This window comes from Hyla sarda, chromosome 1, assembly GCF_029499605.1.
Source record: "Hyla sarda isolate aHylSar1 chromosome 1, aHylSar1.hap1, whole genome shotgun sequence".
In the NCBI taxonomy this organism is placed as follows: domain Eukaryota; kingdom Metazoa; phylum Chordata; class Amphibia; order Anura; family Hylidae; genus Hyla; species Hyla sarda.
The window spans coordinates 348,660,295-348,682,254 of NC_079189.1; positions in this window are offsets into that span (position 1 = coordinate 348,660,295).

Consider the following 21,960-nt stretch of genomic DNA (forward strand, 5'->3'; position numbering starts at 1 on the left):
TTTTATTGAATCCATTTTTCCTTCTACTCGTGAGATGTTCCCTGTGCCACTGGCTGCAATACAACCCCAAAGCATTATTGATCCACCCCCATGCTTAACAGTTGGAAAGAGGTTATTTTCATTAAATTCTGTTCCCCTTCTTCTCCAAATGTGCCTTTGCTCATTCCGGCCAAAAAGTTCAATTTTAACCTCATCGGTCCACAGAACTTATTTCCAAACTGCATCAGACTTGTCTATATGTTCATTTGCAAAGTTCAAATGCTGATTTTTGTGGTGAGGACGTAGAAGAGGTTTTCTTCTGATGACTCTTCCATGAAGACCATATTTGTACAAGTATCTCTTTATAGTGGAATAGTGTACCACAACTGCAGTGTCTGCCAGATCTTTCTGGAGGGGTTGTGCAGTCAAACGTGGGTTTTGAATTGTTTTTCTCACAATCCTGTGAGCTGTTCTGTCTGATATTTTTCTTGGTCTTCTAGATCTTGCTTTAACTTCCACTGTTCCTGATGACTGCCATTTCTTAATTACATTCAGAGGAAATTGACATCTGAAAATGTTTTGCGCCTTCTCCAGTTTTGTGAACTTCAACTATTTTCAGTTTCAGATTTCTAGACAACTGCTTAGAAGAACCCATGGTGCTGGGGCAAGGTCAGATGAGTCTGGGCATTTAAAACCTTTGAGATTTACATCACCTGGTCTTCCCAGATGATGATTGAGAACAATCCATGACACTGGCAGGTCTCAGCTTTGCAAAGGGGGCAGTGCCTGCTATAAATTCTGCAGGGTGCCCAAACTTTTGCAGACGCCATTTTTTTGTTTTCTGTTATTTTGAAAGTGTAAATGATGGGAAAAAAAATCTAACTTTTGTTGACATATTATAAGAATGTCTAATCTGTAATTTGATGCCTTTTGGAAATGTTTCCATCTTTCCTAGGCTTCTTTATGCACATTCATACACATTTTTACCTGGGGTGCCCAAACCTTTGATCCCCACAGTAGATAAAGCAAGTCTTTACATATCAAATTAAGAACAAGCTGCTGGGAGCTGTAAATCACTGTCTATGTAGAGGACAGGAGCTTCTTCAGGGTACTGTACAGTACACACAGTGTCCTAAAACAGTAGAATAGAGCTGTCCTTGCTTGGTGTCCAAGGGAGCAGCTAACTGTGGCATAGGTTAAGAGTGGTACAGAACATGTACCGGTATTTCCTTCCTGTACTGTAGGGTACTGTAAGTGGTACCAGACAGGAATTCAGTGCATACGCTTTAGTAATACAGGTGTTTTACCAGTATAATGCCCATTTTGATTGGTCAGTTCTTCCAGCCATTGACATGTTTCGCAGATCTGGACTGTTCGTAGCATTGTATGTTGAGTCTGGTTTCAAGTTACAATTGTTTGGTGAAACTATTGTATGTTAAGGCCATTGTAAGTTGAAGGATCACTGTATAATATATTAAAAGTTTATTTTGGTGACATGTACTTTATTTTATTCATTTATTTAAAAAAAAAAAAGCTATTTTCCCCTAATTTTAACACTAATAAGTTTTATATATGTATATATATACGGAGCAGATAGTTTATAAAACTTAAACTTTAATATGTCTACATTACTTTGCCAACATTTTTTAAATGAACACGTTAAATGTACTTGAAGCCTAATAATTTTACTTAAAATTTTGGAAATATGAAAAGTACATCTTGCTTTTATGTGCTAAGCAAGGTTTTAAGAGGCTGAGAGGTGGTATTCACCAGGGGGTAAAATGAGTATTTTAACGCCATATAATATTTAAAGCGTACCTGTCATAATATAAAAAAGTGATATGTTACTCAGGACCCAATCCTGATCATGTGCATATCATTTTTATGTGTCTTGGACCTATATATCCAGAGATATAAGCATTTATCTGCTGGTGAGTTACTTTTCATTGTGCAGGCTGGAGGGGGCGTGTCAGTCAGTCTCCCTCACAGGAGCAAGCCTGGGCAGTCAGCCAATCAGTACTCTCTACTCTGTAACCCTTTCCTCTCTGGTTTTATGCTGTGTCATGTGTCAGAGGAAGATACTTGGAGCTTGCCTGCAGTAATCAGAAGACATTATGGTGAATTCATAACAGGATAAAATGTATAAATATTAGAATAGATCTTTATAAAATTAGTGCAAGGATTTTTTAGATAAAAGTACAGCATTTTTATGAATACACGTTCTATCTGTTTTATCTTCTCCTAGTAAAGCTGGATGCTAATCAGCATAGCTGTCACTATGTGTGTCATTCATCTTTCACAGACTCCTGATTGTCTGATCAACTTCTTTGTCATTCAGGAGTCCGAGAAAGCTTTGACTATTTCAGCATGCTGGGAGTTGTAGTTTAGAAACAACTGAAGCTGCAATGTTTGTAAATAACTGTGTTAGAGCAGTGTTGCCTCCAGCTGTTTTAAAACTACAGCTCCCAGCATGTCCACACATCCTTTATCTGTAGTTTTGCATACACAATAGAAATCTCCTATGCTGGATACCGCTATGCTTTACGGCCGGTATCCAGTATGCTGTAAAATCTAGACTAGTCTGTCTGGCTAAAAGACAGGCGACCCCTAGTGGTGGCTATTTTGAGCTTGAATTTCAGGTGAAAATTTTAAATTTTTTTTTTCAACAGGTGTATATTGTGAAATGTCATATTATAATGAGTCCGGCAATATATGAAAAGTTTTTAACAATGACAGTGCCTCTTTAATAAAATGTATTTTTATTTATTATTTTTTAATTAATTTAGTTACTGTGCAGTGATTTAATTACTACTGTTAAGCTTTAAAAATAGGAGGATGCTGATGAAGAGACAAAGGGAGCTCCCCTCCCTTTGTCAAACTCCTTATAGGTCGCGGTCACTTTGGAGAGCGGCTGTAAGGTTTAAACTGCCAGGATCGAAGCTTACTTTGGTCCTGTGTGTTACAGCTGAGCTCCTGCCACAATCTCGTGGGTACACTGGGCAGTATGCACAAAATTACCAAGATGTGTATACCCATCAGGGTTTAAGCAATAAGTTATTTTCTATTGACACATTTCCTTCAAATATTGATGGCTGTGTACAGCTCCAGTGCCCAGCAGCTTCCCTCATCGTCTTGATAATGGCCCTTTCCTCATTGAGAGAAGTGTCAAGAGGTGAGAGCGCTGGGTCAATCAGCAACAGCGCCTGCACTCAAACCTCCGGGTGAAAGGAGATTTAATCTGATCTGCATCTCAGTCCTATGTCTGTGATTGACGTTTACACTGTCACTATCGTTCCTGTTTCCCCGTGTTCCTATATTTGTTCTGACCTCCTGTGACCTGATCTTTTGCCTGTTCCCTGTCTTTGCTCCTGCCTGCTTGCTGACTTTGTACCTCACTGCACTCTATGTTTGACCTTTGCCTGTCCTGACTCTGATTTCTCCCTGGTTTTGTACTACGCTCCAGTTAACCCTTTGTCTTCAGATTTAGTACCGTTTTGCCCACGTGTTGTTGACCTTGACTGTCTGACACCCTTGCACTTAGTTTAGAGTAGGAACCATCTCCCAGTTGGGGGGGGACACTGTTTAGGGTGGATTGTCCAAGTAGGTGGGGACAGTGATCGGGGTTAGATCCATGTCTGCACTGATCCCTACCCTTGGACGTGATACAGATTATGTGAACATGTGTATTAGTACCACATTTAAACTAATGATTGGTGGAGTCCTGGCAGTGGGACCACCAACCTAATATTAAGGGACTGTCCTAAGGATTGGCCCTTAATTTTTTAAGACTGAATAAACCCAAATAAAACTGTGCATTTCTACAAAAAGCATAGAAATATTCATGTTTGTTGTAGTATTTTGGCCAACCAGATATTTTCAAAGAAAATAGCATAAACTTGAAAAAATTCTATGTGTGTGAAGCTTTAACATAACACATATGCATATACTGTATCTATACATGCATAAAATCAGCAATAATGATGCATTTAATATTATTCCCTTGGATATGCATTCCCTGTGATGCATCCTGGGCACAGTAAAAGAACTCTTAGGGTATGTTCACACGGCGGAATGTCTATGCGGAATTCTGCCGGAATTTTCTGCACAGACATTCTGCTTCAGCAGAGTCCCATTGATTTCAAAGGAATTCTGCTGCACTGTGCACATGGTGGAGTTTCCGGTGTAAATCCCTATTCCGGCGTCCACAGGAAGAATAGATGTCAATTTTTTAGGTGAATTTCTCTCGGAAATGCATTACCGTCTATAAGGCTGCATTTCCGAGTAGTCTTAGCGCCGCCAAAATTCTCAAATGTACGGAATCTCTTTTTCAGCTAGTTTTCCCTAAACATCATTTATTCATTCCAACTACAGGGTTATAGAAACTGATTGTGATTTAATGTCAAGCCAGAGATCTCTCCAGAAGGAAAAATGACCCATCAGTGCAGGAGTTGAATAGAAAGATATTTAGTTGATTTTATCACACTCTTTGTAAATTACTGTTAGAACCTTTGACTGAGCCTGAGATAATTGTAAAAGGATAAAGGAATACTGTATCTCCGTATGAAGATGCAAGTATGTGGCTTACATCCTTTGATTATGATCCTCTTATGTTTATAAATAGAACATTAGAAATGTCTTATCAGGAGAATATACACAGTTTGGAACGTGTAATCCTTTCAAGGAGTTATAAAAATTGATGTTTCTGCAAAAGAAAAGTAGAGTTTCCTTCATAAAATCCTATGTCATAGACAAATGTAAAGCGTTAAGTCCAGAGCTGGTGCAGGGAGACGCCGCGTACACTGGGCAGTACAGTTACCAAAGCAATGGCAATGTTTATCAGAAAAAAACTTGTGCATTGAACTAGATGGGCATCGCACAGTTGCCTATTTGCACTGATCTGTGCAGATCAGCAGAAGACCAGCTCTGGACTGTTTGGGTACATGAAACTTTTTATATATGATGGGTAAAAATTTTAAATATGTCATATTTACCTCCTTTGATCCCCCTCAGCTTGTTACTGCTTCCAACACAAGCAGTCTCAGCAGGAACTGCCTTCTCAGCCAATCACTGGCCACAGAAAAGTCCTGCTTCACTCACTGATTGGCTTGGTGGCAGTTCCTGCTAAGACGGCTCTTCTCAGCTGCAGGATGAAGTGGGGACAACTAGACATGTGCAATTCGTTTCGGACGTAATTAGCTTTTGTCCGAATTGTTCATATTTCGTACATTCGGATTGATCCGAATGTACGAAATATTTACATCCGAATGAATCCGAACAAAACGAATTAATTGTACATGCCTACGAAATTGTGAAAAACTGATTTTATTTTTGTTAAAACAAAATTTGTTTTCATTTAGAAGCAAGGGACAAATATCGGGAGCAAGTGCACAGAAAAGAAGAGACCCGCGGAGATCAGAACATTAAGACAGGTAAGATAATGTATAATTCTATGTGATTCATTACTACATGATGTAATGTTGAATGAATGAATGAATGCTGTATGAATGATTGATGTGTTTGATCGATGTGTTTGATTGTCGGGTGATTTATGTATAACATGTCATGTCACTTGCGCTAACACTGTTTCTGTTACTGTTACCAGGGTGCCTCCAGCTGTTGCAAAACAACAACACCCACCCAGGGTCCCAACGTTCTAAACGGCAATTATCCAATTATGTCTGCGGTTTTATGAATGAAAAATTTTCCCACGGCAATTACTATGCATTTCATTGACCTATACTAACCCAGTTCAGAAAAGAGCGAGGGATATTTAAAAATGAAAGTAGTTAGAACATAGCGCATGTTTGCCAACCACCCAGGGTGTCTCCAGCTGTTGCAAAACTGCAACTCCCAGCATGCCCAGACAGCCTTTGGCTGTCAGGGCATGCTGGGTGGATGTTGTAGTTTTGCAACAGCTGGAGGCACCCTGGTAACAGTAACAGAAACAGTGTTAGCGCAAGTGACATGACATGTTATACATAAATCAACCGACAATGAATCAAACACATCAATCATTCATACAGCATTAATTCATTCAACATTACAGCATGTATTAATAAATCACATAAAATTATATTATCTTACCTGTCTTCCAATGTTCCGATCTCTGCGGCTGCCCTCTTTTCCTGCACCCACTCCCGATAATAGTCCCCTGCTTAAAAAAGATTTACCCGAATGTCCCGAATACCGAATGTATCCGAAAAAAATCACACTCGATCCCCTGAATACCGAATATATCATAAAAATCAAGCCCGAACAAATTACCGTACCGAAAATTTTACCAACATTGAAAAAACGAAATTAAAAATTTTCTTGTGCACATGTCTAGTGACAACGCTTCCAAGATTTAAAATACATCTGTCTAGATGTTTAAAAAACTGTAGCACTGAATGTACTAAAAGACAGTTTCCTGTAGTTCTAAAACAGGGCATTTTTTAAATAACAAATACATTTCATTACAGGTCCATGAGATACAGATTTTCAATACAGCGCTCAGAGAATAATAATGACACATACTGTACCTCTTTATGTCTCTGATTTAATACATAGAAGTTTTTGCTTCCGTATTCTGTATTGCCCAAAAGCAATATGTAAGGGGGGAATCTGTACATATATACTGTGAATCAATGTGGAGTCATAAACTCCCATTCTTTTACTATCTTTATATGATTATTATTCTTTCCCATTACTTTTGGTCCCTTAGCAAGTGGGATGCACAAATGCAAACTGTTGTAATTCCTACACCGTTCACCTGATTTGGATGTAAATGCCCTCAAATTAAAGCTGACAATCTGCAGTTAATGCACATATTGTTAATTTCATTTCAAATCCATTGTGGTGGTGCATAGAGCCAAAAATGTTAGAATTGTGTCGATGTCCCAATATTTATGGACCTGACTACATATTATTGCCATGTCCCTTTGGGTTGCAACAATGACTGGCTGTCTATGGCAGGACACATAATAGGCATGCCCCACTGGTTTGTCCCATGCATCAAGGATACATCTGAGAACACCAGTCGCGGTGAGTGCCATTTAATTCTTCTACTCTCAGCTGTTAGATATCAATGTACTGCTGTATTTGGACAAAGCACTGATATATACAGATTGTTTCCATGGCCTATGACCCACTATTGCTCCAGTATATCCCACTGGCAGTATACATAGTGAGTTGTGCCATTACCTATTCTTGTGTTACACCTACAAATAAGTGAGGCAATGACAAGGATCTGGATGGTGGAAAATGGATCTGTAAGGCTAGGTTCAGACTACGGAATTTCCGCCTGAAATTCAGCTTGCTAAAATGTATAGTGTAGTGAATGGTTTTCCGTTCACAAATTCATACTTCGGAATTTGTGAAGCGGAATTTGTGAACGGAAAATCCGCTTGGAAATTCCCACCTGAAGAATGGCGTTGCTCTTTCTTCAGGCGGAAATCCATGCGGAACACATTGCAGTCTATTGGAGACTGCAGTGTCCGCGCGGTCCTAGCGCCGACTGATTCAGTTAGGGCTGGCCGCACTCGGAATCTCCGGGCGGAAATTTTCTGCCCGGAGATTCCGTAGTCTGAACCTAGCCTAAGAGCTGCTCGTGCTGGTGATCTGTCTGGGTCATTTGGTGCCTGTTTGCCATGTGTGCACATCCTCACATAACCACTGCTCCCAACACCTAACAACTTGGTCAGAGCAGCCTAGATTACAGGAAATTTGTTGAAACGACTGACTCTTTCTCTTAGTTCAATGATGCGCCATCTTTCAAAGTCTTTCAAGTGAGCAAATTGTCTATGAATGCATTGTAGAGGCATAACTAGCAGTCACTGAGAGTTAAGCAAGATAAAAGTAGACTCTAAGAGCCTTTTTATTTGGGAGCAGAGGAAGCACTTTTATGTCCTCTTGTGGCATGACACAGTGTCTAATCAGTCCCCACCTTTAATAATTTATATCTGCCTGAGGCATAATTGCATACTGGGTTTTGCAAAATCTGACATTTTTATCTGGGTGCAATACTTTTTTGTCAGTGAGCGTAGAAAGGCTGAAACACAACCAGCACCACCCTATTGTTAGTTGTAGAAGTGTCTGCCAGTAATAAAATATAATGTCTATGGTTAGCATATTAGGACATTTGGCCATCATATAGGAATATTTCGGATCCTGCTGTTGCAGCACAAACATGAATTGCAATTTGCATGGGTGCCATGTAATAGAAAATTTGTCCTGCTTCCTGCAACTTTCTCCAGTAAAGAGCAAAATTTAGCTACAGGGGATACAATATCATCAGCTGACTGCCAGTGGGACACTAATTAGATACAATTAGTGTCCGCTCTGTGCAGATGACTCACGATGCAGGGGCTGAAGGCGTGACGTCACAAGAGGATGGGGCCGGGATGTCACGAGCCTCCGGCGCCTGCATCGTGAGTCATCAGGCATGGAGTTAAGTTTGCTCCATATACAAGATGACTGGGGGAACTGCCAGAGAGATCGCAGGGGTACCCAATGGCAGAACCCCCGCAATCAGACATCTTATCCCCTAACCTTTGGACAGGGGATAATATGTTTAGGGACAGAGTACCTCTTTAATCCTTGCAGTACTTATCAGCTTCTGTATACTACAAAGAAAGTTGAGTTCTGTGTGACCACAGTGCTCTCTGCTGACACATCTGGACAGTTCCTGACACAGAAAGAGGTATCAGCAGAGAGCACTGTGATCAGACAGAAAAGAACTATACAACTTCAACTGATAAGTACTGGAAGGATTAGGATTTTTTAATAGAAGTAATATACAAATCTGTTTAACTTTCTAGCACCAGTTGATTAAAAAATGTGTCTTCCACAGGAGTACCCCTTTAAATGCAATGATCAATAGCAATGACGGCATTTAAACATTAAATGCCGGTAGTCCTTGGGGTCTAGGGGCTTACCCATTCTTACTGATCCTCAGTGGATCAGCGATTGCTTAAAGGGGTACTCCAATGGAAAATATATATTTTTTCTAATCAACTCAGCTTGCTCTTTCTGAGTGTTGCTGTGTAAGAGGGGGCGTGAAAGAGGAGTTTCAAAAACTGTGATTATCTGTTGTGCGGAGTGAATCTGTGGAGTGGGTGTGACTGCCTATAGCCCACATTCATATTTTGGGTAAGTTTTTCTCTTTTGCACATAGTGGGATAACTGTTAGAGTTTAAACACCCTTTTTCATTTATTTATTTTTTTTTCTCTGTTCCACCTCTAGGGGGAGGAGGAGTAGATTGGGCACAGGTGTATAAATCTTAGCTTGGGACTCTTATTGAGAGCTTGCTCTTTCTGAGTGTTGCTGTGTAACAGGGGGCGTGAAAGAGGAGTTTCAAAAACTGGAGTTTGAAAGCAGGAGGTTGAGATCGCTGTGAGTGTTAATTTCTGAACCCACAAGGTCTACAAAAAATTTTAAGTGTAATTTTGACTGTCTGTTTTTTCCTATACATTTGTGAAATCCCCATAACTAGATGGCCTCCATGTTGGAAAATGCAGTCCAATGTACATCCTGTTCAATGTATGCAATCCTTGAACAACAGTTTGAGGGTGCATATTGTTGTGCGAGATGTGTGCTAGTTGTCCGTTTGGAAGCCCAGATCCTGCATCTAGAGGGGCGACTGGCAACAATGAGAAGCATTAACAACATGGAGAGGAGTCTCCTGCTCACTGAGCAGGCACTCTCGGGAATAGAGGTGGGGGAGGACAGTGGGACGGAGTTGCAGGACAGTCAGGCAGTTAGCTGGGTTACAGTTAGAAAGAGGGGTAGGGGAAAAAGTGTCAGGGAGGCTAGTCCTGAACTGGCACACCACAACAAGTTTGCCCGCTTGGCAGATGAGGGGGATGCCATTACAGAGCTAGCAGAACTGCAGCAGGATACCGCCTCTGACCGCCAGGGGGGTGTCTGCTCCAGTAAGGAGGGAGGGAGGAGTACAGGGCAGGCCAGACAGGTACTAGTGGTGGGGGACTCAATTATTAGGGGGACAGACAGGGCAATCTGTCACAAAGACCGGGATCGCCGAACAGTGTGTTGTCTGCCTGGCGCACGAGTTCGGCACATCGCGGATCGGGTTGACAGGTTGTTGGGCGGGGCTGGAGAGGACCCAGCAGTCATGGTACATATTGGCACCAATGACAAAGTAAGAGGTAGGTGGAGTGTCCTTAAAAATGATTTCAGGGACTTAGGCCGCAAGCTTAAGGCAAGGACCTCCAAGGTAGTCTTTTCTGAAATACTACCAGTACCACGAGCCGCACCAGAGAGGCAGCGGGAGATCAGGGAGGTAAACAAGTGGCTCAGAAGCTGGTGTAGGAAGGAAGGGTTTGGGTTCATGGAGAACTGGGCTGACTTCGCTGTCGGTTACCGGCTCTACCGTAGGGACGGGCTGCACCTCAATGGGGAGGGTGCAGCTTTGCTTGGGGAGAAGATGGCTAGAAGGGTGGAGGAGTGTTTAAACTAGGGACTTGGGGGGAGGGAACCTACAGCAAAGAGGGGGAAGATAGTGTAGATAGAGAGGTGGGAATTATAAATGTACCTGGGGGTGGAGCGGAGGGAGGGGTTAGAATAGTTAATAGGAATAAGCTTCATAGGAAAATAAAACTTACACCCTTGAATCCCATTAACCCCAATAACATAAAGGATGGAAATGTAAAGTGTATGTTCACAAATGCCAGAAGCCTAGCAAATAAAATGGGGGAGCTTGAGGCCTTGATACTGGAGGAACATATTGATATAGTTGGGGTCACTGAGACATGGCTGGACTCCTCGCATGACTGGGCTGTCAATCTGCAGGGGTTTACATTGTTTCGCAAGGATAGAATGAACAGAAAAGGTGGTGGAGTCTGTCTGTATGTAAGAAGTGGTATGAAAGTCAGTGTGAACGATGCCATAGTGTGTGATGATTCTGAGGAGGTGGAATCACTGTGGGTAGAATTACAAAAGGAGGGAAATACTGAAAAAAATAGTATTTGGTGTAATCTACAGACCCCCTAATATCACTGAAGAGATAGAAGTTCGGCTTCATAAACAAATAGAGAGGGCCGCCCGGGCAGGTACAGTGGTAATAATGGGAGATTTTAACTATCCAGATATAGATTGGGGTCCGGGGTTGGCTAAAACTACAAAGGGGCGACAATTCCTAAATTTATTGCAGGATAATTTTATGGGCCAGTTTGTGGAGGACCCAACAAGAAGTGATGCCTTGTTGGATCTGATCATTTCCAACAACGCAGAGCTGGTTGGTAATGTAACTGTGCGGGAAAACCTTGGTAATAGCGACCACAATATAGTTACTTTTGACTTAAAATGTAGAAAACAAAGACAGGCGGGGAAGGCAAAAACATATAACTTTAAAAAGGCAAATTTCCCTGGGCTGAGGGCTGCACTACAGGACATAGACTGGGGGGAGGTGTTCTCAAATACGGATACAGAAGGTAAATGGGACATCTTTAAATCAACTCTAAATAACTATACTGCTAAATATATACCAAAGGGGAACAAATATAAACGATTAAAACTAAATCCTACATGGCTGACACATGATGTTAAAAGAGCAATAAACAACAAAAAAATAGCCTTCAAAAAATACAAATCTGATGGGTCAGCTATAACATTTAAACAGTACAAGGAGCTTAATAAAATCTGTAAAAATGTAATAAAAACAGCAAAAATTCAAAATGAGAGACAGGTGGCCAAAGAAAGCAAAACTAATCCTAAATATTTTTTTAGATATATAAATGCAAAAAAACCAAGGACAGAGCATGTAGGACCCCTTAATAATGATAATGGGGAGGTTGTCACAGGCGATCAAGAGAAGGCGGAGCTACTGAATGGGTTCTTTAGTTCTGTATACACTATGGAAGAAGGAGCTGACATTGGCCAGGTCAGTGCTGGTAACACATCATGTAATGTACTGAACTGGCTTAATGTAGAGATGGTACAAGGTAAGTTAAGTGATATAAATGTAAGCAAATCCCCAGGGCCGGATGGACTACACCCAAGAGTTCTTAGAGAGGTAAGTTCAGTAATATCTGTGCCCCTGTTCATGATATTTAGAGATTCTCTGGTATTGTGCCAAGGGACTGGCACAAGGCGAATGTGGTGCCAATCTTCAAAAAGGGCTCTAGGTCTTCCCCAGGAAACTATAGACCGGTAAGTTTAACGTGCATTGTGGGTAAATTGTTTGAAGGACTTATAAGGGATTACATACAGGAATACATAGGGGATAATTGTATTATAAGTGACAGCCAGCATGGGTTTACTAAGGATAGAAGTTGTCAAACCAATCTAATTTGCTTTTATGAAGAGGTGAGTAGAAGCCTTGACAGAGGAATGGCTGTGGATATAGTGTTTCTGGATTTTGCTAAAGCGTTTGATACTGTCCCTCATAGACGTCTGACAGGTAAGTTAAGGTCTTTGGGTTTGGAAATTTTAGTTTGTAACTGGATTGAACACTGGCTCATGGATCGTACCCAGAGAGTGGTGGTCAATGATTCGTACTCTGATTGGTCCCCGGTTATTAGTGGTGTACCCCAAGGTTCAGTACTGGGACCGCTGTTGTTTAATTTATTTATCAATGATATAGAGGATGGTATTAACAGCTCTGTTTCTATCTTTGCAGATGACACCCAACTTTGTAGCACAGTACAGTCTATAGAGGATGTGCATAAGTTACAAGATGACTTGGATAGACTAAGTGTCTGGGCATCCACTTGGCAAATGAGGTTCAATGTGGATAAATGTAAAGTTATGCATCTGGGTACTAATAACCTGCATGCATCGTATGTCTTAGGGGGGATTAAACTGGCAGAGTCACTGGTAGAGGAGGATCTGGGTGTACTTGTAGATCACAGACTACAGAATAGCATGCAATGTCAGGCTGCTGCTTCCAAAGCCGGCAAGATATTGTCATGTATCAAAAGAGGCATGGACTCAAGGGACAGGGACATAATACTCCCCCTTTATAAATCATTGGTACGGCCTTACCTGGAATATGCTGTTCAGTTTTGGGCACCTGTCCATAAAAGGGACACTGCGGAGTTGGAAAGGGTGCAGAGACGCGCGACTAAACTAATATGGGGCATGGAACATCTTAGCTATGAGGAACGATTAAAGGAGTTACAATTGTTTAGTCTTGAGAAGAGACGTTTAAGGGGGGATATGATAAACGTATATAAGTATATTAATGGCCCATACAAAAAATATGGAGAAAAACTGTTCCAGGTTAAACCCCCCCAAAGGACGAGGGGGCACTCCCTCCGTCTGGAGAAGAAAAAGTTTAGTCTCAAGGGGCGACACGCCTTCTTTACCGTGAGGACTGTGAATTTATGGAACGGTCTACCTCAGGAACTGGTCACAGCAGGAAAAATTAACAGCTTTAAAACAGGATTAGATACATTCCTGGAACAAAATAAGATTAATGCTTATGAAGAAACATAAAATCTCATCCCTTCCCCAATATCGCGCCACACCCCTACCCCTTAATTCCCTGGTTGAACTTGATGGACATATGTCTTTTTTCGACCGTACTAACTATGTAACTATGTAACTATGTAACTGGTACCAGAAAGTTAAAGGGGTACTCCGGCCCTAATACATCCTATCTCCTATCCAAAGGATAGGGAAAAGATGTATGATCACGGGGTCGCACCACTGGGCACCCCGCAATCTGTAATTCCGCACCCACCTTTGTGAGCTCTCCGCAGCGCTGGAGGCTCCAAGTGTGAAGCGTGACGACCACAGGGCCGGAGTATCATGACATCACGGTTCTGCCCCAGTGTGACATCACACCCTGCCCCTCCTCCCAGGATAATGGGGGGAGGAGGGTCTCTGAGAAGTGTGGAGGATGGTAGGGGGTTGCTGAGGAGGGCAAAGGATGATGAGGGGTGCTGAGGAGTGTGGAGGATGACGGGGGACAGGAGGGTGCTGAGGAGTGTGGAGGATAACGGGGGATGGGGGGCCGCTGAGGAGTGTGGAGGATGACAGAGGGGGTGAGTGGGGGCACAAAAGTGGAGGAGAAGGGGTCTGGGGGAGCAGAGGAGTGTGGAGTAGAGGGGTTTAAAGGAGGACTTGGGGGTCTGGAAAGGCAGAGGGGTCTGCAGGATGACTAAGGGGTCTGGAGGGACAGAGTTTCCACCTGTGAAATTCCGCTGCAAAATTCCGCTTGCAGCAGAGTCTGCAGGGTTATAATGATTATTGTTCTTATACAGAGGATGAGGATCGGCTGACAAAGTGAGGAGCCAATGATGTGCGGACATCAGACTCTACAGAGGAAGCTGAAAGACGTCCTGGTGTCTGGACCAGATGAGGAAGAAAATAAAAGGAAAGATGTCAGGTGTGTCTGTATATCTGTACGTGTATGTCTGTAGTGTGTGTCTGTAAGTGTATGTCTGTAAGTGTATGTTTGTAGTGTATGTGTAACACGTCACGTTTCTGAAGACAGGAACTCCGGTGTATGTGGATCTGCTGGACCTGTGTGGCAGATGACTCGGACCGTGCCAGGGAACGGAGTCTAAGGTGCCGCTAGTCTCTGAAGAACCACACGAACATGAGCACGATACTCCACTAAGATGGAAGAGAAGATCAGGATGTCATCAAGGTATACGACAACACAGGTGTAAAGAAGATCACGGAAGATATCATTAACCAATTCCTGGAAAACGACTAGAGCATTGCAGAGACCAAATGGCATTACAAGATACTCAAAATGTCCGTCACGAGTATTGAAGGCCATTTTCCATTCATCTCCCTTGCGGATACAAATGAGATTATATGCATCGCGTAAGTCCAGCTTGGAGAAGACCTTGGCACCACGTAAACGGTCAAAAAGTTCTGAGATAAGAGGTAAAGGGTAACGGTTTTTGACCGTGATTTTTTTAAGTCCCCTGTAGTCAATGCATGGACGGAGTGAGCCATCCTTCTTCCCTACAAAGAAGAAACCTGCTCCTGCAGGAGAAGAGGACTTACGGATAAATCCCTTTTGGAGATACTCCTGGATATACTCAGCCATGGCTTTGGTCTCAGGAACTGAAAGAGGATATATCCTCCCACGAGGAGGAGTGGTACCAGGCAGAAGATCAATAGGGCAGTCGTAAGTACGATGTGGAGGCAGATACTTGGCCGATAGCCTGTTTCTTGCAGAAGACATCTGAGAAATCTTGGTAAGGTGGCGGCAGGCCAGGTAAAGGTGGAGGACGAGAAACAACTTTACTCAGAGCAGATTGGAGGCAAAAATTTTGACAGGATTGTCCCCAGCAAATTAATTCTCCAGTTCTCTAATCCAGTTGCGGGGAATGGCGTTGCAGCCAAGGAAGACCATGAAGAATCTCTGAAGTACAGTGTGGTAGAACATAGAATTCAATCTTCTCTTTATGCGATGCTCCCACTTGCATGACGAGAGATTCAGTACGGAAGTGAACCTTACAGTCCAGATTTTGTCCATTTACAGAGGAGATGAACAAGGGCTTGGCAAGATGAGTAAGAGGAAGATGATACTTGTGGACTAAAGCCGCATCAATAAAGTCCCCTGCATATTCGGAGTACAAAAATGCTGTAGCGCTGAAGGAAGACTTGGCTGAAGCGAAGACTTGTACAGGAATAGTTAAGCTTGGAGAGGTAGTATTCACACCCAGGGATGCCTCTCCCACATACCCTAGGTGCGGCCGAACAGTACAGTCCTTGAGAAAGTGTTCCGGGCTAGCACAGTACAAACACAAATTCTGGTTGCGTCGTTGTGACCTAGCCTGCTGCTTAAGACGAGGACGATCTCCTTGTATAACCTCTTTGGCAAGAAGCGGAAGAGACAAAAGAGGAGAACATTGGGACACAGATGTCAGGCGGGCAGATTCCCTCTCAAAGCGCAATTCCTCCTGTCTTTCGGCAAAACGCACATCAATGCGTGTGGCCAAGTGGATAAGTTCAGACAAAGAAGATGGAGGATCTCGTGCTGCAAGGGCATCTTGAATCCTGCTTGACAGCCCTTTTTTAAATGTGGCACACAAGGCCTCTTCATTCCAGGCGAGTTCAGAGGCTAGAATGCGGAACTGAACCGCGTAGTCACCAACGGTAGAATCTCCTTGACATAGATTCAGCAATGCCGTCTCAGCTGAAGAGGCACGTGCGGGTTCCTCAAAGACACTGCAAAATTCGGCCAAGAATGCAGACAAATTGGAGGATACTGGATCACCACGGTCCCAAAGGGGTGTAGCCCAAGCCAGGGCTTTTCCAGAAAGTAGACTAATGACAAAGGCCACCTTACTACATTCAGTTGGAAACAGTTCAGACATGAGCTCCAAATGCATGGAGCACTGTGTAACAAAGCCTCTGCATGACTTGTAATCCCCATCATACTTGGAAGGCAAAGGCAGGTGCAGCTGGGAGCCAGGAGAGACTGCAGAAGCTGGAGGAGGAAGTGGGCCAGATTGTGGTACCTGCTGCTGTTGCAAGGCCAAAAGCTGTTGCATCATGGCTGCAAGTTGAGAAAATTGCTGCGCCTGTTGGGACAACTGTTGTGAGTGACGTATCACAACGGAGGAAAGATCTGCAACTTCAGGCAGGGGTTCCTCAGCGGGATCCATAGCCGGATCTTACTGTAACACTCATGTTTCTGAAGACAGTAACTTCGGTGTATGTGGATCCGCTGGACCTGTGTGGCAGATGACTCGGACCGTGCCAGGGAACAGAGTCTAAAGTGCCGCTGGTCTTCACCAGAGCCTGCCGCAAAGCGGGATGGGCTTGCTGCTGCAGGCGACAGCCAGGTCGTAACCCCCGGCAACCGCTCGACCACACAGGCGGCTGAGGAGATGCGAAGCACAGAAGGGATGGGACAACTCGTAGTCAGGATAGCTGTAGGTCAGAGCAGGCAGCACAGTAGCTTAGTCGGGACGTTGCAGAAGTTCAGTAGGCAGGCGGCAGAGAAGCAAGGTCAAGGTCATCAGAGCAGGAGATCTGGTATACGGCAAGGCAATACAAAGGAACGCTTTCTCTAGGGCACAAGGCAACAAAGATCTGGCAGAGAATTGAGGAGGGTGGAGGAACTTATCAACAAGACGCAGGTGGTTACACTAATGAGCGTACTGGCCCTTTAAATCTTAAAGCTCCGGTGCGCGCACGCCCTAAGGGACGGGGACACATGCTCCGGAGCAGAAAGGTGGAAGCAGAGGCAGGGGAAACACCCGGAGAGTGACGGACTGGGGCTCCCATACGGGTGCGTCCCGCAGTGCGAGTCCCAGCCCCGTCGGCAGCAGAAGATAAGGGGACCATGCGCTCACGGCCAGCTTGGAGCGCATAGCGTAAAAGTATGTCTGTAAGAGTATGTCTGTAGTGTGTGTCTGTAAGTGTATGTCTGTAGTGTGTGTCTGTAAATGTATGTTTGTAGTGTGTGTCTGTAGTGTGTGTCTGTAGTGTGTGTCTGTAGTGTGGCTGTAAATGTATGTTTGTAGCTTATGTCTTTAAGTGTATGTCTGTAGTGTGTGTCTGTAAGTGTATGTGTGTCTGTAAGTGTATATCTGTAGTTTGTGTCTGTAAGTTTATGTCTGTAGTGTGTGCCTGTAAATGTATGTTTGTAGTGTGTGTCTGTAAGTGTATGTCTGTAGTGTGTGTGTCTGTAAGTGTATGTCTGTAGTGTGTGTCTGTAAGTGTATGTCTGTAGTGTGTGTCTGTAAATGTATGTTTGTAGTGTATGTCTGTAGTGTGTGTCTGTAGTGTGTGTCTGTAGTGTGGCTGTAAATGTATGTTTGTAGCTTATGTCTTTAAGTGTATGTCTGTAGTGTGTGTCTGTAAGTGTATGTGTGTCTGTAAGTGTATATCTGTAGTTTGTGTCTGTAAGTTTATGTCTGTAGTGTGTGCCTGTAAATGTATGTTTGTAGTGTGTGTCTGTAAGTGTATGTCTGTAGTGTGTGTGTGTCTGTAAGTGTGTGTCTGTAGTGTGGCTGTAAATGTATGTTTGTAGCTTATGTCTTTAAGTGTATGTCTGTAGTGTGTGTCTGTAAGTGTATGTGTGTCTGTAAGTGTATATCTGTAGTTTGTGTCTGTAAGTTTATGTCTGTAGTGTGTGCCTGTAAATGTATGTTTGTAGTGTGTGTCTGTAAGTGTATGTCTGTAGTGTGTGTGTGTCTGTAAGTGTATGTCTGTAGTGTGTGTCTGTAAGTGTATGTCTGTAGTGTGTGTGTCTGTAAGTGTATGTCTGTAGTGTGTGTCTGTAAGTGTATGTCTGTAGTGTGTGTCTGTCTGTAAGTGTATGTCTGTAGTGTGTGTCTGTAGTGTGTCTGTAAATGTATGTTTGTAGTGTGTGTCTGTAAGTGTATGTCTGTAGTGTGTGTCTGTAAGTTTATGTCTGTAGTGTGTGTCTGTAAGTGTATGTCTGTAGTGTGTGTCTGTAAGTGTATGACTGTTAGTGTGTGTCTGTAAGTGTATCTGTCTGTAGTGTGTGTCTGTAAATGTATATCTGTACTGTATGGCTGTAAATGTATGTTTGTAGTGTTTGTCTTTCCCAGGGTCCAATCAAAATTGAGACGGTTCTGTGCAGAATAGTTAACAATGTGGCTGAAGGGCCTATAATGATCATATCACTGGAGTGAGCGGATCAGCTCATTATAGTGGGGTGGTCCCGGCGGCTATCAGACCGTGACCCATAGCTAATGCTGGGTATCACGAATCGCGTGATGCTACCGCGCATAAGCTAAGAGGACCGCAGGAGGGCCCTTACCTGCCTTCTCCCTGTCTGATCAGTGCTGGCAGGCTGGAGTAATGGAGCACCGATAACACTGATCAATGCTGCTCTATTGAGCAGCATTGAACAGTATATGCAATCTAAAGATTGCATGTAATAGTCCACTATGGGGACTGAAAAATTGTAAAGAAAAAAGTGTTGAAAAAAAGGTTAATACATGTGATACATGTAATAAAAGTTTGAATCACCTATAAATAAATATGTAAACAAAAATAAGCATCAACATGTGCAGTATTCTCACGTGCGTAAATATCCGAACTATATAAATATAATGTTAATTAAGCCGTATGGTCAATGGTGTATACGTTGAAAAAAAAATTGCGAATTATTGGTCACTTCGTATACCATTAAAAAATGTATAAAAAGCAATCAAAAGGTTCCATCAAAACAAAAATGGTACAAATAAATACTACAACTAACAGGGCAAAAAATGAGCCCTCACACATCCCCGTTTACAGAAAAATAAAAATTTATTTGGGTCAGAAAGTACAATTTTAACCCCAGCTGGGGGCCAGCCGGAATGACGCGGGCTCGAGTCAGGAGCCCGTGCTATACCACCTTAATGGTACATGGAGGACTATACACGTTCATGGTCGTTAAGGTCTTAAACATGCTAAATTTTATACAAAAAGTTATAATTTTTAAAAAATTTGGGTATCGTTGTAATTGTACGGACCTACTGCATAAAGATTGTGTGTCATTTTTATCGAAAAGTGCACTGCGTAGAAACAGAAGCCCCCAAAATTACCCAAAAAATAATAATTCTATTTTGCCCCACAAATAATTAGTTTTTGGCTTTGTCGTAGATTTTGTGTTGAAATGATTGATGTCATCACAAAGTAAAGTTTGTAGCACATAAAACAAGCCCTCATATAGGTCTGTAGGTGGATAAATAAAAGTGTTGATTTTTAGAAGGTGAGGAGGAAAACACGAAAGTGCAAAAATGAAAAATCCCTGAGTCCTTAAAGGGGTATTCTGGTGGAAATCTATTTTATTTACATAAACTGGTGCCAGAAAGTTAAACAGATTTGTAAATGACTTATATTAAAAAATATTAATCCTTTCAGTACTTATCAGCTGTTGTATGCGCTACAGCCATGTAACTGCTGGCTTTCACTAGAGCTTGCCGCAAAGCGGGATGGACTTGCTGCGGCAGGCGGCACCCAGGTCGCTACCCCTGATACGACTCATCCACACAGGCTGCCGAGGTGAAGCGTGACACAGGAAGGAAAAGGCAAACTCGTAGTCAGGGACAGGCAGAAAGGTCAGGACTGGAGCGTGGTCAGGAAACGTAGCAACGAGGTCTGGTACACAGTAAGGCAGAACACAAGTAAGGAATGCTTTCTCTAAGACTGAGGGGCACAAAGATCCAGCAGGAGTCAAAAGGAAGTGCGGGATTAAATAAGGTCAGGACCAGAAAAGCACCAATCAATGGTGCGCTGGCCCTTTAAATCACCAGAAGCTGGTGCGCGTCCTAGGAGGGGGGAGACATATGCGCTGGCGGCCAGGGGCAGCAGAGGGGACAGAGATGTGGGGAGGTGAGTGACTGCCTGGCGTTCGCATGTGGGCGTGTCCCACGATGCGAACTGCAGCAGAGCCAGCACAGGAGGACAGGGCAGGAGTGCGCTTGCAGCCAGCGTGTCTGGCCGCAGTGCTACTCGTAACAAGGAAGTTCTTTTCTTTTTGAATTTCTTTTCTGTCTGACCACAGTGCTCTCTGCTGACACCTCTGTCCATGTCAGGAACTGTCCAGAGCGGGAGCAAATCCCCATAGCAAACCTATCCTGCTCTGGACAGTTCCTGACATGGACAGAGGTGTCAGCAGAGAGCACTCTGGTCAGACAGAAAATAAATTCAAAAAGAAAAGAACTTCCTGTGGACCATACAGCAGCTGATAAGTACTGAAAGGATTAAGATTTTTTAATAGAAGTAATTTACAAATCTGTTTAACTTTCTGACACCTGTTAATTAAAAAAAAAAAATGTTTTCCACCAGAGTACCCCTTTAAGAGGTTAAGTTCTTTTTCAAGTGATAAGATTTTTAGATAATGTTCATTGTTCAAATACCATTTTATCGCATACAATAATTCTGCCATATAGCCACGAAAATAAAGTCAAGTTGCAGTTAGACAATACAAACAAAGTCCGTTAGATGCTGGACGGCAACCCTTCATTACAGCTCAATTATTGCTTCACTATGTAGGTCACCTATGAAGAAAGAAATACAGAAGTATTTGGATCACATGTTATTTGCTTATTTTATAATACCGTGCCATTTATTCAAAGAATTTAATGTTTTTTAGCTCATTCATGCATTTTAGCTTACAGTACTTTACACAAGCCTTGATTATTTCCACTTTGCTTAGGCATTATTTGTTTCCACTTACATAATAACCACTTTTCACTCCCTCAGATGTGGGAAACGGCAGAAACTGTAAAAAGGTCTGTCATCAGTGCATCCTACGTTATTTAATTATAGTTATCTGGGACGGCCTGGGACTTGAGCGTTAAGTGTCATTGCTTCATAGGCAGTGAGTGAAGGCTACTATCTCGCCCCAGCCAGTCATTAACCCTTAAGATGCCATGATCAATGCCAAATACGGCATCTAAAAGAAGAAAATACAGGAAACGGTAGTTGTGGTAATATTGATACCTTTCTCCTGTCGCCAGATCGTCGCTCCTATCATACAGCCTGGCAGAGATAGGTTGTATCAGTAGAGCACGGATCATGCTGTACAATGCTATGCAATTGCATTGTACAGTGAATGCAATCTAATGACATATTATAACATTATATTATAGGCCTTCCTTTAATAAAACTTTTAATCAAAATATAATGTTTATGATCTCGCACTGAGAACGGTGTAAACGTAAAAAATATCAAACGCCAGAAATGCAGATTTTTGGTGAGAGATAATAGCACAAAAATTAGCCCTTATACAGCCCTGGATAACGGAAAATAGAAAAAAAGTTATAGGGATCAAAATTAAGCAATTTTAAAGGGGTTATCCAGGCAAAAACTTTTTTATATATATATCAACTGGCTCAAGAAAGTTAAACAGATTTGTAAATTACTTCTATTAAAAAATCTTAATCCTTTCAGTACTTATGAGCTACTGAAGTTAAGGTTGTTCTTTTCTGTCTAAGTGCTCTCTGATGACACCTGTCTAGGGAAACCCCCAGTTTAGAAGAGGTTTGCTATGGGGATTTGCTTCTAAACTGGGCGTTTCCCGAGACACATGTCATCAGAGAGGACTT